Genomic DNA, 19,652 nt, shown 5'->3' on the forward strand with positions numbered 1-19,652 from the left:
AAGCAAGAAGCGTCTCTCTCAGTGCTCGTTCACCTTCCCATTCCTCTGCACAGCCAAGGTAAGCTCCTCTCTCCATCCATCCATCCCGTCCGTCCACCTCACCCACCAATCCTTCCCACGCGCTCTGTCTCTCTGTCTCTCCCTTCCTCTCCTCTTTCTCTTTCTCTCTCTCTCTCTGTCTCTCTCTCTCTCTCTCTCTCTCTCTCTCTCTCTCTGTTCCTGCACTGCCGTACCTTCTTTCCACCCCCCCACCACCCCCCCCCCCCTTCTCTCTTTCCCTCACACGAACCCATTCATCTCTCCAACCTCTCTCTTTCACTGTTGCTTTCAGAGATGAGAACATGTTTAGGGGCTCCTGATTTTCTGCTTTACACAACACACACACACACGCACACACGCACACACACACACACACACACACACACACACACACACACACACACACACGCGCACAGGCTTTGTACATTGCCCTGTGCTGTGGTTGACCGCACCAGCAACATAATTTATGTAAAGTGTTATGCATTCTGTCACAGTACGTTTACCTGTGTGTGTGTGTGTGTGTGTGTGTGTGTGTGTGTGTGTGTGTATGTATGTCTTTGCGTGCATAATGTATATGCATATACTGTACACTGTGTGCGCGTGCATGCATGTGTGCGTTCAAAGGAGGAGAGAGCAGGACAGACAGAAAGTAAATAAGTAAAATGAGACGTCAAGTGGCATGTTTCATAAAGGCTTTTTTTCCCCCTCTTGTTTATCGTTTTGGCCATAATGGATCCCGGTGTCCCTTTTATGACGGCCCATATGGTTGCTGTTAAATTACCATACACAAGCCTGCACGCACGCGCGTGCGTGCGTGCGTGCGTGCGTGCGTGCGTGCGTGCGTGCGTGCGTGCGTGCGTGCGTGTGTGTGTGTGTGTGTGCGTGCGCGTGTGCGTGTTTATGCACACAAGCAAACGCATACACCCTCACACACGCACGCACACGCACTCTCTTGCATTCCCCAGTCATCCTGCTGTGTGAGGTACTGGTGCTCTGCATGGCTACAGCGGTTGAGGGGCAGAGAGAGGATCTTTTTGGCTGGTGGTCTGTGATCCATCCTCTGCAGTCTAGCGTGCAGTGTTACTGGCTCTGCCTGGCTGTCTGCTGTGCTGGTGGCAAGGTGTTGATGTAGCTTTTTGCTCTTGCCAGTGAAAATAACAGGAGGCACCTCGAGGGGATGGATTCTCCACAAGTTATACGCTCTCACGCAGAGAGAAGTGAGATTCCTTCTAACCTCCGTAAATGGTCTGCCTTATCCTCCCTATATTTCCTGCCCGCAAAACAGACACCAGGTCCCCTTGGTACACCCAAAACGGACTAACACCATCCACAGTTGAACACAGTTTAGGTATTAGATTTAGCTGTTCCTGGGAAATAAAGGGAGTTTATAATTTCTGGATTGAAATGACATAAACTCTTCGATATGAGATTGAAATGCCTGCATCTTCTTGTAATTCTTGTAAAACATCTAAATACAATGGAAACATTCTGAGAGAGAGAGAGTCTTCAATTTGCAAAGCAGGATACTTTTAATAGTGAAAAGAAGTACTAATTGACCAGGGAATTCTGTATTTGTCAAGCAACAATAGAACAGCCCTGCAATAGTGACTACATTAAAGAGGCTCCGGCAGGGGTAATCAATCCTAGACTGTTGTACCATAATGGATAAAGAAACAGGTTAGCTAGTGGAAGGCTCGGATGCCAAGACTGCCCTGGAAAAATCTGAAGAGGGAATTTAACAAGAAACCCTCTATACACAACTGCAGGGGGGTCCATTAGCAAGGTACTTAACTCCCAGCGGTGGGTGTGCCAGTGTGTGTGTGTGTGTGTGTGTGTGTGTGTGTGTGTGTGTGTGTGTGTGTGTGTGTGTGTGTGTGTGTGTGTGTGTGTGTGTGTGTGTGTGTGTGTGTGTGTGTGTGTGTGTGTGTGTGTGTGTGCGCGGGTGCGTGCGTGCGTGCGTGCGTGCGTGCGTGCATGTGTCCGTGAAGCGTACCATATTTTCCTTCCGTCATTTAAAGGGATTTTTTTTTTATATGAACTCTATATTTGTTGTAGGGTTAATGTTCCATTAGCAACAAGATTGATGTACATGTATTGGCAGCCATGGACTTTATGGCTTTATGGGTATGCTGGGCAAAGACAAACTAGACAGCTCAGCTCATCTCACTTTATTTCCTTTATTATGTGTGACCTGAGCGTGCTTATGGATCCCATCGCGATTCTTGGAAGACCTGCTATAATTGGCCAGTAGTCAATGTGACAGTTCTTCTTTCCTTTCTTTTTGCACCTATGCCTAACCCTAACGTTAATTCTAACCTTAAACTTAAACCATAGGCCTAACCTTAACCCTACCCAGCAAGCACAGTCAGGACCTGGACCAGTGGCGTCAGTTCAGCAAAAGCTAAGGCAAGGCAACATGACTTCCACGCACGCGAAGGCATCAGTCATGTTGCCATAATAGCAACAGGCATGATGAATTTATTTTAAGAAGTACATTTTATTGTTTTCCCCTGTAGCCAAGGTATGGCAGCTGCCATACCTTGCCATACCCAATTGACGCCTCTGACCAGGACCAATCAGTGACGTCATGACTGGTCAGATCTTGCCTGAATATCACCTAATTAAAAGAATATCACCTAATTTCATAAATCCTGCCCACGAAAACGGACGTCCTGGATTAATCAGAGAGGGTCCGATCGAGGCCACATAAATATTCATAACTAATCAGATATGTCCCAGAATATAACCTTACATGCTCATATTTCAACTAACATTACAAACAATAACAATAATCCTGTCAAACAAAAAAGTCCTGGTAATGACGTCAAGATCATCCCCATATGGGCTGTGATCTGGCCTAGTTGTGAACGTCACCGGAGTCACTGGAGGACGTTATCATAACGTCATCATGATGTCATTTGGCTTGCAGGGTAGCCTTAACCTCAGGCAGTAAAACTATACCTAAACCTAACCTCAACCCTAACCTCACCTCAGTAACACTATGCCTGCCAGGAAGACAATCACACACCGGTAGGGCGGATCTATGGGTGGGTCTTCCTTACTATAACGTTGGTTGCCCGCCCCTATAGGGGTCCAGAAGTAGGCTGTGAGAAGCGGATAAGTGAACGGGGCGTTTGGAGATGAGAGGAATAGGGATGGAGGGCAGGGATACCATGAGACCATTTTGTCATGCGTACCATTTACGGTCCAAAACGGTTTGTTTTGTATTTATCATGTTAAAATGTATGCGACAGTCTTATGATGAAGCAGGGCTTTACTTTACAAAAAACATACAAATGTGAAACTTGGAGATTCGAGGTCAGTGACGATTGATTCTTACCTAGTGGCGGAGCGTGGGATGGGCTATCTTCCTAATTATTTTACGATCCACGAAATGCATCATGTCGATTGTACTGTAGGAACGCAGAGAAAGGCTGGAACAGAAAGAAAGGTGGATTTTCTCCATCAATACGGGCTGTATTATGAATATTATTGTGTCTAATGTCTATACGCAATATAGTGCATCTGTCATTGTCAGTATATAGACTATGACAATCATGAACAATTAGCAGAAATGCACATCACAATTGTGCAGCCAGTGGCAGTGACCATACTGTGCATTTGTTCTGATGTGTTGTCATCTTAATAACTCATTAAGGGATTTTACCAAGGTGAGGTGTTTCTGCCTTGATGAGAGTACCTTCCCCCAGGATGACAGCAGCTCCGTACAAAGGGCACCGAAGGTTAATGGGTGAAATGAAATGAGACGAAATTAAAATGAACAAACCGTGTTCTGTGGCCTCTGTGAGAGCCACAGATTCCAACCCACACTGTAAAACCATCAGTGTTCATTTACAGAAAGGGTGGTTGGGTCCATATACTGTGTTCAATTAAGAATTAGAATTAGGCTATACTGTGCAGTTGAGCACTTGATGAGAAATGTTCTTAATAATTATTGTCATTTTCCTCTGCCTGTATAGCAGGGATGTTGTTCAGACCAAGAGAGAGAGATGATGCAGGAACCCCCACTGCATATTGTGTTTTACATAGTGCTTTCAAACAAGTCTATGAACCTATCTATCTATCATCAGTGCAGTTCATGTTTAAGGGTATTTTCAGACAGTTAACCACAGTTAACCCTCAGTACTTAGACAATGTTTACCTGATCTGATCTTTTTTTCCAGTACACCAAACCTAAATAGCCTGCGAGGTGTTGTGAGCATGTAGATCTGTTGTTTCTTCTTCTTTATAACTGAGAGCACATCCCTTGTGTGACCCAATCTGTTACATCACTGGTTGTCAACGTGGGGCCCGGGAACCCCCAGGGGTTTCTGAGGGGCTTTCAAGGGGTCCCCAGCTAAATGATTGATATTTAGTAACCAAATGGACCCTTACAGGTCTGTAAACTCAGAGAGTGTACACATGGAACCAAATGGACCCCTCTACGGGCCTCTCAGAGTCAAAGGAACACTGAGGATTGTGCAGCGTAGATAAAAACATATTATCAATAGGGGGTCTGTGGTTTAACGCATATCCTTGGAATTACAAATCGTTGAGAATCACTGCTTTACATAATATACATTACGTTCATGTGGCATTATGTTTGTACATATTTCATGCTAGAGGGAGTGTGTATGTGAAAGAGAGATAAAAACCATGTGTGTGCATCTTATTCCATGCATGTGAAAGTAATTGTGTGCACGTGTGAGAAAACATACATGGAATTGTAGATAAATAATTAATGACTGTCACTTGTGTTTTATGTGAGTATCTCTGTGAGTATGTTTGTCTTGTGCGTATACATAGTGTATGCAATGGCGTATGTGGCCATGTATAATCTTTGTTCCTTTACATTATGCACCAACGTGTGTCCAACATGGTGTGTGTGCTGTGCATATATTTATATATTTGTGCATCCATTTTTTATATGAATACAACTTTAAACAATATTGAAACAACACTAAATAAATCTACCTATGGTTAGAGGGCACCTTTGGCACAACAGTGTGGGGAAAGTTGATCATGTAAAAAGGTCATCTGCTCCTGTTGTTACAGCCCCTCAGGAAAACCCAAGGCTCACAGAGACTGCAACATACAGTATAACAAAAGGACACCACAGCTGGACAAAAGTGATATTTTATTTAAACAAAATAAACAACATGCCCACAATTATGTGAAAGTAAGCCATACCAAAAGAAACAAATGTTGGGGAAGTTAACAAGATTGTTTACATCGTATCCAAGTTTCCTGCATTATTTACATTGTTTATTGACTAGTTCGTGTTTACTCTGCTTATTCCGATTTAGTGCTTGTAAAGTCACTCTGGATAAGAGTGTCCTGCTAAATGCCTTAATTGTGGTGAGCCAACAACACATTGGGCTGTCGGCAGTAAAACATAGCAAAACATTGACTGAGAGAAATAATACTTGAGATTTCCCACCAAGAGCTAATTATACGAAAGCTCAACATAGCAAAAATATCATGAGAAAAAGTCGATGTGGTTAAAAGAGAAATGGATTGCAGCTTATTTACTCCAAACCTTCTGTAGTTGCTCATCTTTCCCCATAGCCAGTCTAAACAATACAACACTTTACGTGTTACTGTAAAGTGTAGACAGCAGGACGGACCAAATATCATATAATATCATATCTACAGTATAACCTCAAGCTGTAAGTTAACTCGCATAAACTCTTGATGTGTGATACCACTGTACAATTATCTACTCGCCTTTCAGAAGTTCAATAAAATCACTTCAAATGGCAAAACAAAATAAAAGAAAGTAATATTTGGCTCTATAGTCATGTTCACTATCCTAACCATCAACCTATAAGTGGTAGTGCATACAGATATATCCTTTTTGGATTCCTTGAAACATGTATTGGCTCATCCTACCCAGTGGCTCTGTTTAGCTGTTCTCCCTTACGCATGTGCCTGCACTGAAGTGTGTGTGTGTGTGTGTGTGTGTGTGTGTGTGTGTGTGTGTGTGTGTGTGTGTGTGTGTGTGTGTGTGTGTGTGTGTGTGTGTGTGCGTGTGCGTGTGTGCGTGTGTGTGTGTTTTAAACCCTGACTTAAAGACACTTTTCTTTGACTTGTCCTTAGGGTAGTTTTCATAGCAAGAAGTTTGTCTGCATGTCAGCCACCCATCCATCACCCCCCATATCCTCACACCCTCTCACCATTCAACGTTCCCTCCCCCCTCCTTCTGTCCATCTATCAATCTCTGTCTCCTTGTGGGAGCCGGAAGCGATTGAGCTCGTGCTCGGTCCCGATTCTGATGAAGAGGAGGAGAGGAGGAAGATGAGCTGTCTTCCTGCCTGTCTGTTATTCTGTTTCTACATCATACATGCATGATAAATGTGCATCCGATTTCCAGCTTTGCTTAGGAGTGCAGGTGAATAAATAGATAAAAATATCGTCGTTGTCGGGTGAAAACCTTGTACCGGTATGTCCAAAACCGTTCATTTTGTATTTATCATATAAAAAATATACTAAACAGCCAATCTACAAGCACACAACGCCTCGCACCGCGAGGCGTTGTGTACTTGTAGATCTGCTGTGCGAGGCGTTGTGTGCTAGATCTGCTGTTTTCACTAGTTTTGTGCGACGGTCTTGTATGATGAAGCAGGGCTTTGCTTTACCAAAAAACTTACATAATTTGAAACTTGGAGATACGAGGTTTCTGCCCGACAGTGACGATATGCATGTAGAATGGAGGTACAGTAGGTCCTAGAAAACAGAACAGCATTTAATATAAACTTACATTAAATGTAACGTGTTGTGTTTTGTGCTGCAGCAGAAACGTTTGTGCTGGAACTGAGTGTTGCCATTTCATATTCCATTTGTCATGTTTGCATGAGGGATAACGCTGAGACTCGACCTACGTTTGACTCTGATTAAACATCTTCAGTACGTGACCTTGTACAGATCCAATCCAAAATAACCAGTAAGACTCCCTAATCGGGAGATAAGCGACCGTCAGGTCGCATGTAAAAATCAGCCTGATGGTGGCGCCTGATGGTGGCGCCAAAAATGTGTTGTAAAAAATCGGGCTGAAGGTGGGGCAAAATGGGACAGACCCATGTTGATGACATGAGTCTAGACATACTGTGTTCCGATTTGCGTGATTTTAGGGCAACATTTGTAGGATCAGTGTCCAAAAATGTGTTTTAAAAAATCGGCCTGAAGGTGGCTCTAAATGGGACAGATCCATGATGTTGACATGAATCTAGACATACTGTGTACCAATTTGTTTGATTTTAGGGCAAAAATTGTAGGAGCTGTCTCCAAAAATGTGTTTTGCAAGAATCGGATTTAATAGTGACAATTCATAGCAACAATTCAAAGCAGTTTTGCGTCGCACAGTTAAGTATTGTCATACAGTACAATACAGGGGGGGGGGGGGGGGGGTTCCTATTTTCACAAACTTTAGACAGTCGAGATTCCCTGGATAAAATAAAGCCTTTAAATCTATTTTGAGAGGTTAAATCTTGCACCGTAAGCAGTCCTCAGGCAGCAACGCTTTAGAAAGTAGTGATGAAGCGTGGTTTTGACTTCTTGCAACGTGTCTACATAACCGTTCATTATCCGCATTAGTGTAGCTCTGAACTATAAAGAGGGTCATCTCATGAAAGTTTAACTGCTTTCCCTGATTACTTGCCAAAGTTTGTCATCAGACAGACAGAGAGACAGAAATAAAGAACATTAATATGTGAATGAATGAGACAGATAGATCTGATGTATGAATGGATGGATAGATGTACAGTATAGATGTATAGATGGATAGATACAGTATATGGATATATTGTTGATTGGTTGATTTAGATGTTTTACTTACTTTAACTTTTGTCCATCTACAGTCTACAACAATAGAGTATAACTAGCCTGGGTGCCAGCCTGTTCTCTATGTTCCACGATGTGTTTTGTCTCTCCGCATCACAGTCTGGAAAGCCTCCTATCTCCAAGGGGAGGTGGGACATAGAAGCAGGATTCACACATCCGTGGCTTCCGATTGGTCTTTGGTGATGTCTGTCAAACACACCAGTGTGCTGAGTGTGTTTATGATGACCCTACTCTGATTCGTTGGAACAACATCCAATCAGCAACGACGTCGCCTACGTCACAACGGACGTTCAGAAATGCGAGTCAACTGAATCATTTCCAGACTGTGATGTGGAGAGACAAATCACTGAACGGAGTGAACAGGCTGGCACCCATGAGTATAACCACTTATACTTCTCTGAACTGATATAGGCCTATTACTAGGTACCCTCCTTTTCTCCAAATCTCTTCAGCGGAAATAGATAATCTACAACAAGGGTCTTCAACGTTTTCGAGGACCCCTTAGTTGAGAGAGAGATGAAGCAGGGACCCCCACAACCTCATCATAGATTCCAAATAGTTTTATCGTTTGACAGCACAATCATCAGTGTATTTTGGATTCATGTCAATTTGTGTTTTCAGTATTTGTGTATTTAACCACTTGAACTGTCAATACTTAATAAACTTGACCTTTTGTTCTGTACTGTAGGCTGCTCTTTTACTCCTCTACACCAAACCTCTTTGCCAAAAATAGCCGATCTACAAGCACAACACCTCGCAGTGCGAGGCGTTGTGAGCTCTCAGAATATGGGTTCAAGTGGTTAATATAAAAAAGAAGAAAAAGTTTCTATCACACAAAGATTTGGAGGACCCCCTGTAGTAACTCTGAGGACCCCCTAGGGGTCCCGGACCCCCTGTTGAAGAACCCTGATCTACAAGTTCATATTGGGTTGCATTGTGACGCACTTTGAGCTTGTAGATAGGCTATTTTCATCTAAAGTTCTCCCTATAGGGATGCTAGGGTTCGATGTGGATACGAAAAGATGGACAACAGAAGTAGGTTGTCAACATGCAAGTCACGGCCTCAGCCTTCTTCCAGAGGTCCACAGTGTATTCCCTTCCAATTAGCATCATAATTAGCAACATTGGATGCTAATCCATGCCTAATTGGTTTTGATAGATCTCCAGAAACCAAATGAAATGGCAGCATAGCCTGTGCCCTTGGACTGCTGAAGAAGGGCGGCCAATTAGCCTGTTTTATATCCAGTAGATTCAGCTGAGCATTCACGCATTGTTTGATGTGTGGGATGTATTCTCTATTGATTATGAATGACTCATAGATGTGTTAAAAAAGCAGTGGAGCTGACATAATCTCCACAAAGGCTATCAATTTATTGTTATTATTATTATTATTATTTTCTAATCTCCAGTCACCACCGTCTTTCTGTCTCTTAACGGGGTGTTTTAATAAATGGATTTTTCTTTTTTGTTATGTTTTCTAAAGTGATTATGTTTAACAGTTTAACTGACTGCACATTCTGAGATTAATCAGAATTTAAAGGAATAGCAATTCAAAGCTCTCACAAGTATCTAATTGCTCCTTTTGTTTGGTCTACTTAAAGTTGTACCATGTAACTTTTTTTATAAAACAAATCTTAAAATTGTCCTAACTGTTAAATCGCTAAAGTTTTAGAACACCCACTCCGTTATTTTCAGCTTCTGAAGCCTTCTCTTTATATGTTTTCTATGATCCTGGCCGTGGACCGGATTCCGCGCCAAAATGACGTAATCTGCATCATCTGTATACGTTGTGTATACGTTGCCCAATCACATCGCCGATCATGCACACATGGTACACTACCGGCCAATCACAGCTTATCTGCTCTGGTCTCCAGGAAGCGCCTCCGCTTGGCTACAGTGTTTACCATGGTGAAGGATTTTAACCTCTTAATCCACAAATCCTGGCCAGAAAATTACGTTCTACCATGCGTTCTACCCCTCCACGGATTACTATCGGTCGCGGTGGTTTGCGGCGCCGCTCCGGTGGTCCGCGGCGGTGGTCCGCGGCGGTGGTCCGCGACGACTCCGGCCGAAAAACGGCCGAAAAAAGCAATACCGCTACTGACCACTAGTTGAACTTACACAGTATAGCTTTAAATTCGACTTCGGCAGGAAAGTGCAGCAGAGAGAGGGCGACAATGTGCCACACAGACCTCCATGCAATAATCGAACCTGGGACATTGTGAACATTAGGTTGAACCTATAACAACCAGCTTATGGGACCATCCCAGAATCATATCTGTCCTAGTACAGCGTTATAGCTCAGCTGTCTTTGTCTGTAATATGCAGGATGAAGAATGAAACAATATCTCAACCACGCACACACACACACACACACACACACACACACACACACACACACACACACACACACACACACACACACACACACACACACACATATGCATGTGCACGTGCAGGCGTGCACACAGCCAAAATACCTCTGTTAGGGCCACCTCTATTTCCCCTGGCTGTACTTCAGACCATGGTCTCACCAGTGTGTGTGACCACTCCTTCATAGCTGTGATGATTATTTCCCTCCCTAGCAGGCTCCGGGGCATCTGAAGGTGATCTAGGGGTAATTTCATTCTTACAGAGAGCAGAATTGAACAGCAGACAGCACTGTGACCACATCCAACACATTTTGCCCGTGACTAATGCCTACTGATCTCAGGATGATATTGTGTTTGGTCTTCTGGGGCATAGAAGGAGGAGGGCCGAGCTACTTACCTCTTCACTGGTTGGTTGCTTTATGTCATCTTCTATTTTAAGTGATGCGTATGAAAAAAAATGCCTGCAGCAAAACGATAAGAAATACTGTACGACAACTGCTCTGATTGATAACTACAAAAGAAAACAGCGGTCCAGACCCCCCGGATTCGTATTTAATCAAGCCTGTGCCTAAATGTTGCAAATCCTCAGCAATTAATTTCTGGCATAGCTTTACTGTCAAAATTGGCCGTGCTTGCAATGAAGCATTTCACTGGGCCTAAAAGAACAGGCCAGCAATCTGCAGTGTTTTTTAAATACTATTGGGTCCTGTCCTGACTTCATGGACAACAACGGGTCAAAATGTGGAACCAGTGGAGAACCAGTGCTTTATCAGACACAGTAAGCTTTATGCCTGTGTTTTTTTCCAGTCCCTCCGTGTCCTTCGATGTCCAATGAGTGGCCAGGTTCCCTGGCGCTTCAAGGGGCAGATAATGAGTAATCACTCTTGCTGTGTGTTGAGATACTGCAAGAAAAGCCTGCAGTGGGTCCCACCTCCCACCAGCTTTTCATGGAGAGGGCCTGGCGCTGGGAGGACGAAGGTCGTTGTTCCAAACATCCTTGCTCCAACAAGCCAATTTCCTCCACGGGTCAAACACTCAGGGCATGGTCTGCCCTGGAGGTTAGAGATGTTGGCTTGTGACTGGATGGGTGGCAGCACCAATCACCCTGGAGGGGAAAATCTGAAAATATGGGTGAGGAAGTGAAAGCTTTAAAGATGGGGTGCCATGATTTTCCCCGCTATAAAACATGATTATCTACTATTATGATTATACTAGGAGGAAGAATTTTTCCAAAAAAGTGTACAGAAAGAGTTAAAATGATGTTTTTATGTGGCCACACCCACCAGTTCATTGGTATGCGTGGTTGTCATGGTGGGTGGTGACCCAGCTGAAGTTTGCCACACCCACGTGTGTTGGGTGAATGGTAATTAGGGGAGGGGTTGATTCTATGATGTAATAAGTATGGGTGTTTTTGGAACGGCACGTCTGACCCAGCAGGTGGCATCCTCCAGCTAAAAACCCAAATAAAAAGTGAATGCATAATTTCTCATAACAACCACACCAGGGGGTCTAATGAAGTACTGTCAACCTCCTAGACACATGAAAACCAGAAAAAGTACAAAACTATGGCACCACTTCTTTAACTGCTGAGGTGTCCTTGAAGACGGCACTTAACCCACTGCAGCTCTTGCCAAGTTGCTCAGTGGACAGCAGAATGATACAGAGCAGACCCCATGCGTGAGGCATGCATGCTCAGTTGACCTTGCCGCCGTTGATGATCTTGTTAAATAAAGGCTTTAAAGAAAATCCAATGTCAGCCGAGCCCCAGAGACGTCACTTCATCAGTGTCTGCTCAAGAAGCACTGAGCTGGACAATAGCATTGGCCAAAGGTCTAGGGGTGAGAGGCTGGGCTTTACTCACAGGGTGTCAGCAGGTTTGACCTTTCTATTCCCATGGATACAAATAGATTATCGCTGGAATTGACGTAAACGAGATGTGGAGGTGGGGCTATACGCTATTGACTTCCATGTCATTGGCATATTTTTAGGGGACTTGACTGAGGAGCAATTTATTGTTTCCATAAAAGGTTATGCCTGCCTGCTAGTGTTTATAGCTGGCTCTAATAACTCAGAATATTAAAGATACTGTATAATATAGAATTATTCATTTAAAGCTGTTAGATGAAATGCTGTAACGTCAATGTTTCCGGCAAGCAAACCAAATTACGCAGATGCTTTCATTTGTAAAAGTTATTACTACGGCCTGTGTGTGTGTGTGTGTGTGTGTGTGCGTGCGTGCGTGAGTGCGTGCGTGCGTGCGTGCGTGCGTGCGTGCGTGCGTGCGTGCGTGTGCGTGTGCGTGTGTTGGATTGTCTGAGGCTAATCTTGCAAACCACTGGACCGATCGGTGCCAAATCTATTGTGCACGCTGCCAGTAGGCCAAGATTGTACCTCCACACATGAATGGCGGTCGGATCGTGCTAAACCTTGCCCAAATATAGAGTCATACATCATGGATACGTCATAGATGACTTACTACATTGACTGGTCACATGAAGACCCAGATCCACATGGAAGCCTCACTGTTATTAGACCCTGTATGGTTATTATTTATTTTAACAACATGCTAAATGTAATTCATCGGATTCAAACGACAGCTTACTATCCCAGTATCCGCAAGCAAACATACTTTACATGCAGAATGAAAATGGTGTTCAAAACATTTTTCTTGATCCTTGTTTGATTTTGTAAAAGCCCACTGCCGCAGTGCAGCATTTGTGCTAATCCGTGTCTATCTGTAACAGTGTCTCCATCATTTAACCAGTCATGCACGCCTCCTCTGGGAGGTTGCAGCCACAGGCGTGTTGAGCTGCAGGTGCTGGTTGGGGCCAATGTCTACTGTAGCTGTGAGTGTTGGCAGCCCATGCAGCCGCAGGTTCGTTCCAGTAGCAGAGAGACACAGTGAAGCCCACTGTAGGCTCCTCTGTTTCCTCTGGCTTGCTGATGGCATGTGGGCTTGTGTGTGTGCCAGCCACAGAGCCTCCCGCGTGGCGAGTATCGTTTTTCCACTGCAGGGCAGATAAAACGTTTCTGCAAAATGTTACCAGGGCTGGATCATCATTTCACCAGATGGTTGGTGACTCTTGCATTTCCAGCTCATTGTTCGGCTCCTCTGTTGTTGCTGCAGTTTGGCATTCCGAGCATGCTTTGGCATGAGTCCAGTGCCAGTTTCCTTTCCTCACCTTGCAACCGTCCTGAATATTGATTCAAATGGAAAATAAATGAAGAGATAACAGTAACACTGGAATTAACGTTGTTGTTACTGCCAACTAATAGATTCTTATAAATGCTACATTTCAGAGCTATCCCTTCACATTGCATCCTACAGAACATACCACATAATGTTCAGTAATTGCTCTAAACCGTATACATTCTTGACAGCTGACAGCCTTTCATTGTGTGCATAAACAAAAATGTGGCTTGCGACTGGCTATTAATACCTCGTTCACTGAGAAACTTTCCCATAATGATTGACCTCATTTTGTCCAAAAGGAAAGATTTTCTGACTCAAAGAGCAAAATAACTGTAATTTCCAGTTGGAATAATACTTCCTACTTTCAATTGATTGAGAACTTGCCCAAGGCTGGCAGTTGGAGATTGAACTAGAAGCAGTGCTCTTCCGAGCACAGGTCTCCACCAGGCCGTGCGTCCTGGTGGTGCTACTGTATAATAGGCCAATGTAAAAAGGGTGGCATATGTTCTTCACCTTAGATCTTTCATGGCAATCGGACGCTGCATGCATGATTTCAAGCATTGTGTTCCAAAAATGTGTTTTGCTAAAGTCTACCTGCTGGTGGCGCTATAACAGGACAATGTTAAAAAGGTAGCATTTGTTCCTTGACCTAGTGGGAATATGTGTGGCAAATGTCACGGTAATCGCAAGCTGCGTTGATGATTTGAGGCATTTTGTTCAAAAACAGAGCAATCCTGCAAACTTTGGAAGCTAATATTAGCCAATCAGGATGGAATGTGAAATATCAGACGGATCGGACTTGATCACATGACTATAGAGATACTGTGTACCGATTTGCATGATTTTTGGATAAAATCTCAAGGAGTAATATCCAAAAATGTGTTTTACATAAGTCGGCCCAAAGGTGGCGCTATAAAAGGCTGATGTGAAAAATGCAGGGCAAAGGTTTATCCTTAGCCTCTAGGGAGTGCGCTTACAAAGTTTGAAACTGATCGGTGGAGTTATAGGTAAAACCACAAATCGGGCTGTTATAGCGCCACCATGAGGCTGATTAAAAAAAAATTAAGTGGCATTTCTTCCTCGGCCTAGTGGGAACGTGTGTGCGCGATTTCATGATAATTGCACTTTGCGTTTGTGATTTGAGGCATTTTGTTCAAAACGGCTCAATCCCACAAACTTTGGAAGCCAATCTTAGCCAATCAGGATGGAATATGCAAAATCGGACAGATCCGTGTCGATCACATGACTGTCGAGATATTGCCTACCGATTTGTAGGATTTTTGGACAAAATCTGTAAGAGTAGTGCACAGAAATGTGTTTAGCAAACATCGGCCACTAGTTGGCGCTAGAAAAGGCCCATTTGAAAAATGTAGGGCAGAGGTTCTAGATTGGCATCCAGGGAATGTGTGTGCTCACTTTGGCAGCGACCGGGCCAACGGCGACTGAGATAAGAGGCTGTGGCTGCAGTTAATCCTGATTAAATGAACACATAATGAAGGTTAGCTGTGGGGTTGGAGAAGTGCAACAAGGATTTTGGTCAATAGATCATTTATGAAAGTGTATAAACATTCAAGAATATAAACAACTCAAATCAAAAGGATTTACCTTTTGTAGCTCCAAGGCCAGCAAAATTATCACTTGCATGCTGTCACATTTACGTGTGATGTATCAAGAGCCTTTCCAGTCAATCGTCTACCGTATATAGGCCTACATCTGTGTTAATTAAACTATTATACTATCAGTCTCACTTTATCTTAAATTAACAATGTGAACGACTTTTATTGTCTACATTTTGGACTTCAGTAGTGTGTCTCCATTTTCACTTTAAATATTATAAGACATGATGCCAATTAACATCTGTTGACACAGTGTTCCATAGTGTATAGTATGGGCTTTGTGGCGATATGGTTGATAGGATGAAAATGTGTTTTTTCCCCCTCAACTAACATGAAAGGACAATCATTTCTGATGCATAGAAATGTCACTTTTTGGACATGCTGTAGTATAAACCATTTAATCTAAGAGAATTAAACATCCAAATCCAATCCAAAAATGCAAATGTGTGTTGTTGTTACATAGATTCAAATACTTTAACCAAGGGGTGTAATATTCCTCAGCATTAACAATACAATACTCACATTTACTTCCAATATGAAAAATGTATTCACACACATATATACAGTATTAATGGGGGATACATTTTAAATTATTTAGTTCATACATAAACGCATACCATGCCTGTTAAAAGATTAACTCTACAGTGATGATCTGCATATAAACTTTTCACAGTTCCTTTTGAGCTCTTAATTAATTATCCAACCCAGTGACCCCTAACTTAAGTGAACGATAAGAAAATGTCGAGTATATCCTTCTTCTTCATTAAAGCAAACTGGGTGTTTTAAACTTCAAATTGAGCTTAATGCACAGATTAGACATTTGGGCCCCTGAACTGTCAAATTCCATTAGCGTAATTGTATTAATACTGCGGCTCTGTTCGATTACAATGAGGCCAGGCATAATGAGATCAGGCAGGACGGCTGCCATTAGGTCTACAGTAGAATCACACGCTAAAATAATAATTAATAAGATGATATCTTTTCCAGTTAATGTGTCTGCGTGCCTCCAAAGGGATTTGAATGTCTGGCTACTTCAAAATCGTGCTATTAGTTGCCATTATCATAGACTATTTACAAAAATATCTCTGCTTTCATGATATTATCCCTTAAATTGCCAAAGGGAGCATTTCACCCTGCTGATATTGCTGTGAAATGAATCATGGAGCAACATTGCAGTAGCTACAGTAGTCTGACTTTAAGGTACATCCTATGATATATATTCACCTGCTTAGCCCAGTAAAGGTGTGTCTCTGTATACCATATAGTTTTCCTTTGTCTGAGTAAGAGCTAAGAAGCTCGAAAAGTCACCTTGGTGGTAATACATTAAATTAACTGGTAGCATGTTGTATACAGTCTTTATTTTTGAGCGGTACCAGCCGCTCCAACAAGTGTGTTTGTCCGTATGTATGTATGAGATGAGCACGGCATCAACAGCTGCAGCAGATTGCAACACAAAGATGCAACCAGTTACACTAATTAAACACAAACAGGAGACACACTGCAACCCATGCGACACTTAAAGACATGCACACACAGGCCGGCATAGCGCACGCACGCACGTACGCACGCACGTACACAGGTGCACACTCATCGAATAGCACCGCCTGAATACCTGCGCTCACACATCAAACAGAGTAGACCGCCTGAATACCAGCACTCACACATCAAATAGAGTAGTACCGCCTGAAAACCAGCACACACTCATCAAACAGAGTAGGTACTGCGGCGCTTACTCACATTAGGTTTTTCTTTTTTAATGCGTAGAACTGTGCAGCACATGAGGTTTCATCCATCCATTCACCCTTTTTTCTATTTTTTCTCAATAATATCCCAAAGGAATTTGCTATGCACCTTCATGCTTGGTGACCCCATGGCCAATGGCCTTTCATTTAGTGTCCTATATAGGCTGACCTTTTCACTTGCACAAGATATGTCAAAATCAAATAGGTGGATATTCTGTACATGAAACTTGCTGAGTGCATTTATGCTCCCACCATGACAACCTGACACCATGACCACTTATTTTGTATTTCTATGATGGTCCTTTAAAAGTTCATTTCTTCCTGTAATGTAATTCAAACAATTATACTTTAATTATTCTAGAATCTAGAATGAGCAGGCTAGATTCCTTTTTGCAGATGAAAATAAAACGTGCATTTCATTTGGAAATCAAGGCCCTGGAGTAGAGAGGGCCGAAGTATCCACATTGGATAAGTCCAGTGTGATGTTTCCACAGTCTGTGATGTTTTGGGGTGCCATGTCATCTGCTGGTGATGGTCCACGGTGTTTTATTGATTGATTGATTGATTTATGTATTGACAACAAGCATATGTACAAAACAAAGAAGCACATTTGAGTCAAAAGGATGTAACAAGAAAGCCCAGAGGCTTATTTCCATTGTTGTCCCATTAATACAGTGGAAAAATAAATAAAAAAACAATAAAATACATACATTTTTAGAAATTCAGTTCCATGTAGTATTTAGATAACTCTTCAGAGAGGACTTAAATCTAGAATTAGATCCAATCAATTTTGTGACTGTCGGCAAACTATTCCATGTCATAGCTGCAGAATACAAAAATCACACCCGTGTGAACTGAGCGGTGTAGTCTGTGTGCGCGCGCGCGCGCGCGCGCGTGTGTGTGTGTGTGTGCGTGCGTGCGTGCGTGCGTGCGTGTGTGTGAGTGTGCCTTGCCTGTTCTGGCCTGGCCTGAACAACAGCGCCCCTCCCTTAACATGTGTGGTCAGAAAAGGTACTACACCGCTTGAGGCGACATACAGACCCACCCACCCACATACATACATACATACATACATACATACATACATACAAACAAACAAACATACATACCTACACACACGGCCACGCTATGGAGACGGTGTGACCACCGCTCAAAAAGAGGCCTTTCCCATACTGCTCCTAACTTTACAAGGGACAAAATCTGTGTCACTCCCCCTAGTGGAGTATTTATGCACATCACAAACCTTTTTAAATATTTGCATAAATACTTAGGTGCCTTATTTTTTATAATTCTGTGAACCATACACATTTTTAAGAACGACACTCTCTGTTTCACTCTAAGCCAACCAAGGCTATTAAAATGAGTTGGGAGAAGATGAGTTCTGGGGTGGAGATTGTGGATCAACCTGACTAATTTATTTTGGGAGGTCTGCAATTCATTTTTTAAAATCATAGGGATACCATTGTACCATGATGTACAGGCATAGTCAAAATGACACTGGATGAGTGCCGCTGCCAAAACCTTCATTGCTCCTTTATCTATAAATGTTGATATTCTGGCCAAAAACTTTACCCTTTGGTTGACCTTGGAGATGACTCTTAGAGCCATGCTTTCTCCAGATAGTTTATTATCTAAAATACAACCCAAATAGGTAATTTCCTTTTTAGCCTTGATTTCAGTGTCACCTACCACTACTTTGAAGCCAGGGGACTGCTTTAATTTGACTCTTGATCCAAAAAGGATTGACTCCGTTTTCCCAAGGTGTAGAGACAATTTATTATCTGATAACCAGATGCTAATTTGTTTTAATTCTTTGCTAAGATTATTTTCCACCACTATTTTCTCCTTATGGGAGACCAGGAGTGCTGCATCATCGGCAAACAGAAACAAATTACAGTCACAGGCTGATTTCATGTCATTAATATATATTAAAAAAAGGAGTGGACCTAAAATGCTCCCTTGCGGGACCCCACATTTTAGTGGTAATAGAGAGGACATGGTACCATTTATATCCACCATTTGTTCTCTACCCTCTAAATACGACCTCACCCACTGAACTGAGGCACTAGTAAAACCTATGGCTCTGAGCTTTTGTAACAGTATTTCATGGTGCACAGTGTCGAAAGCCTTCTGCAAATCCAGCATAACCATACCGCAAAATCTCCCTTCATCTACCTCTTTTTTAATGAAATCGGTCAGGTACAACAGACATGTGTCTGTCGAGTGTGATTTTCTGAATCCGGATTGAAATTGAAACAGTAGATTTTGGGATGATAAATAACTCTCTATTTGCTCATATATAACCCTTTCTATTATTTTTGAAATTGAGCATAGTATTGAAACAGGACGGTAATTGCCAGGGTCTAGCTTACTTCCCTTTTTATAGAGAGGGGTTACTCTAGCTACTTTAAAAACTTGAGGAAATGTACCGTGCTTTATGGATAGGTTTATTATATGGGTTATTGAGGGGGAGATGATTTCAGCTGAGTCTCTTAAGAATCTGGAGGGGATGTTATCATGGCCAGTAGCCTTGGATGGATTTAGGGCTTTAAGTTTTAGCAAAACATCTTCATTTGATACCTCTAACAAGGAAAAAGCATTTTCCTGGACGCCCATTTGTTGATAGAACGAGGTAACATGATTTTCCCCATAGAACCCTGAGTGACTAGGTAGTTTTTGTACCAGATTTTCGGCTATTTTAGTGAAAAACATATTTAAGCTATGTGCTACTTCATATCTATCATGTATAATATTTCCTCCAATATCCAGATTTAGGTTGAGTGTTTTTGTCTTAAGTTTGTTTTTGCATCCAAGCTGATTTAATGATCTCCATAACTCTTTTGGGTTGTTT

Source organism: Nannobrachium achirus (assembly GCF_963921795.1).
Source record: "Nannobrachium achirus genome assembly, chromosome: 5".
In the NCBI taxonomy this organism is placed as follows: domain Eukaryota; kingdom Metazoa; phylum Chordata; class Actinopteri; order Myctophiformes; family Myctophidae; genus Nannobrachium; species Nannobrachium achirus.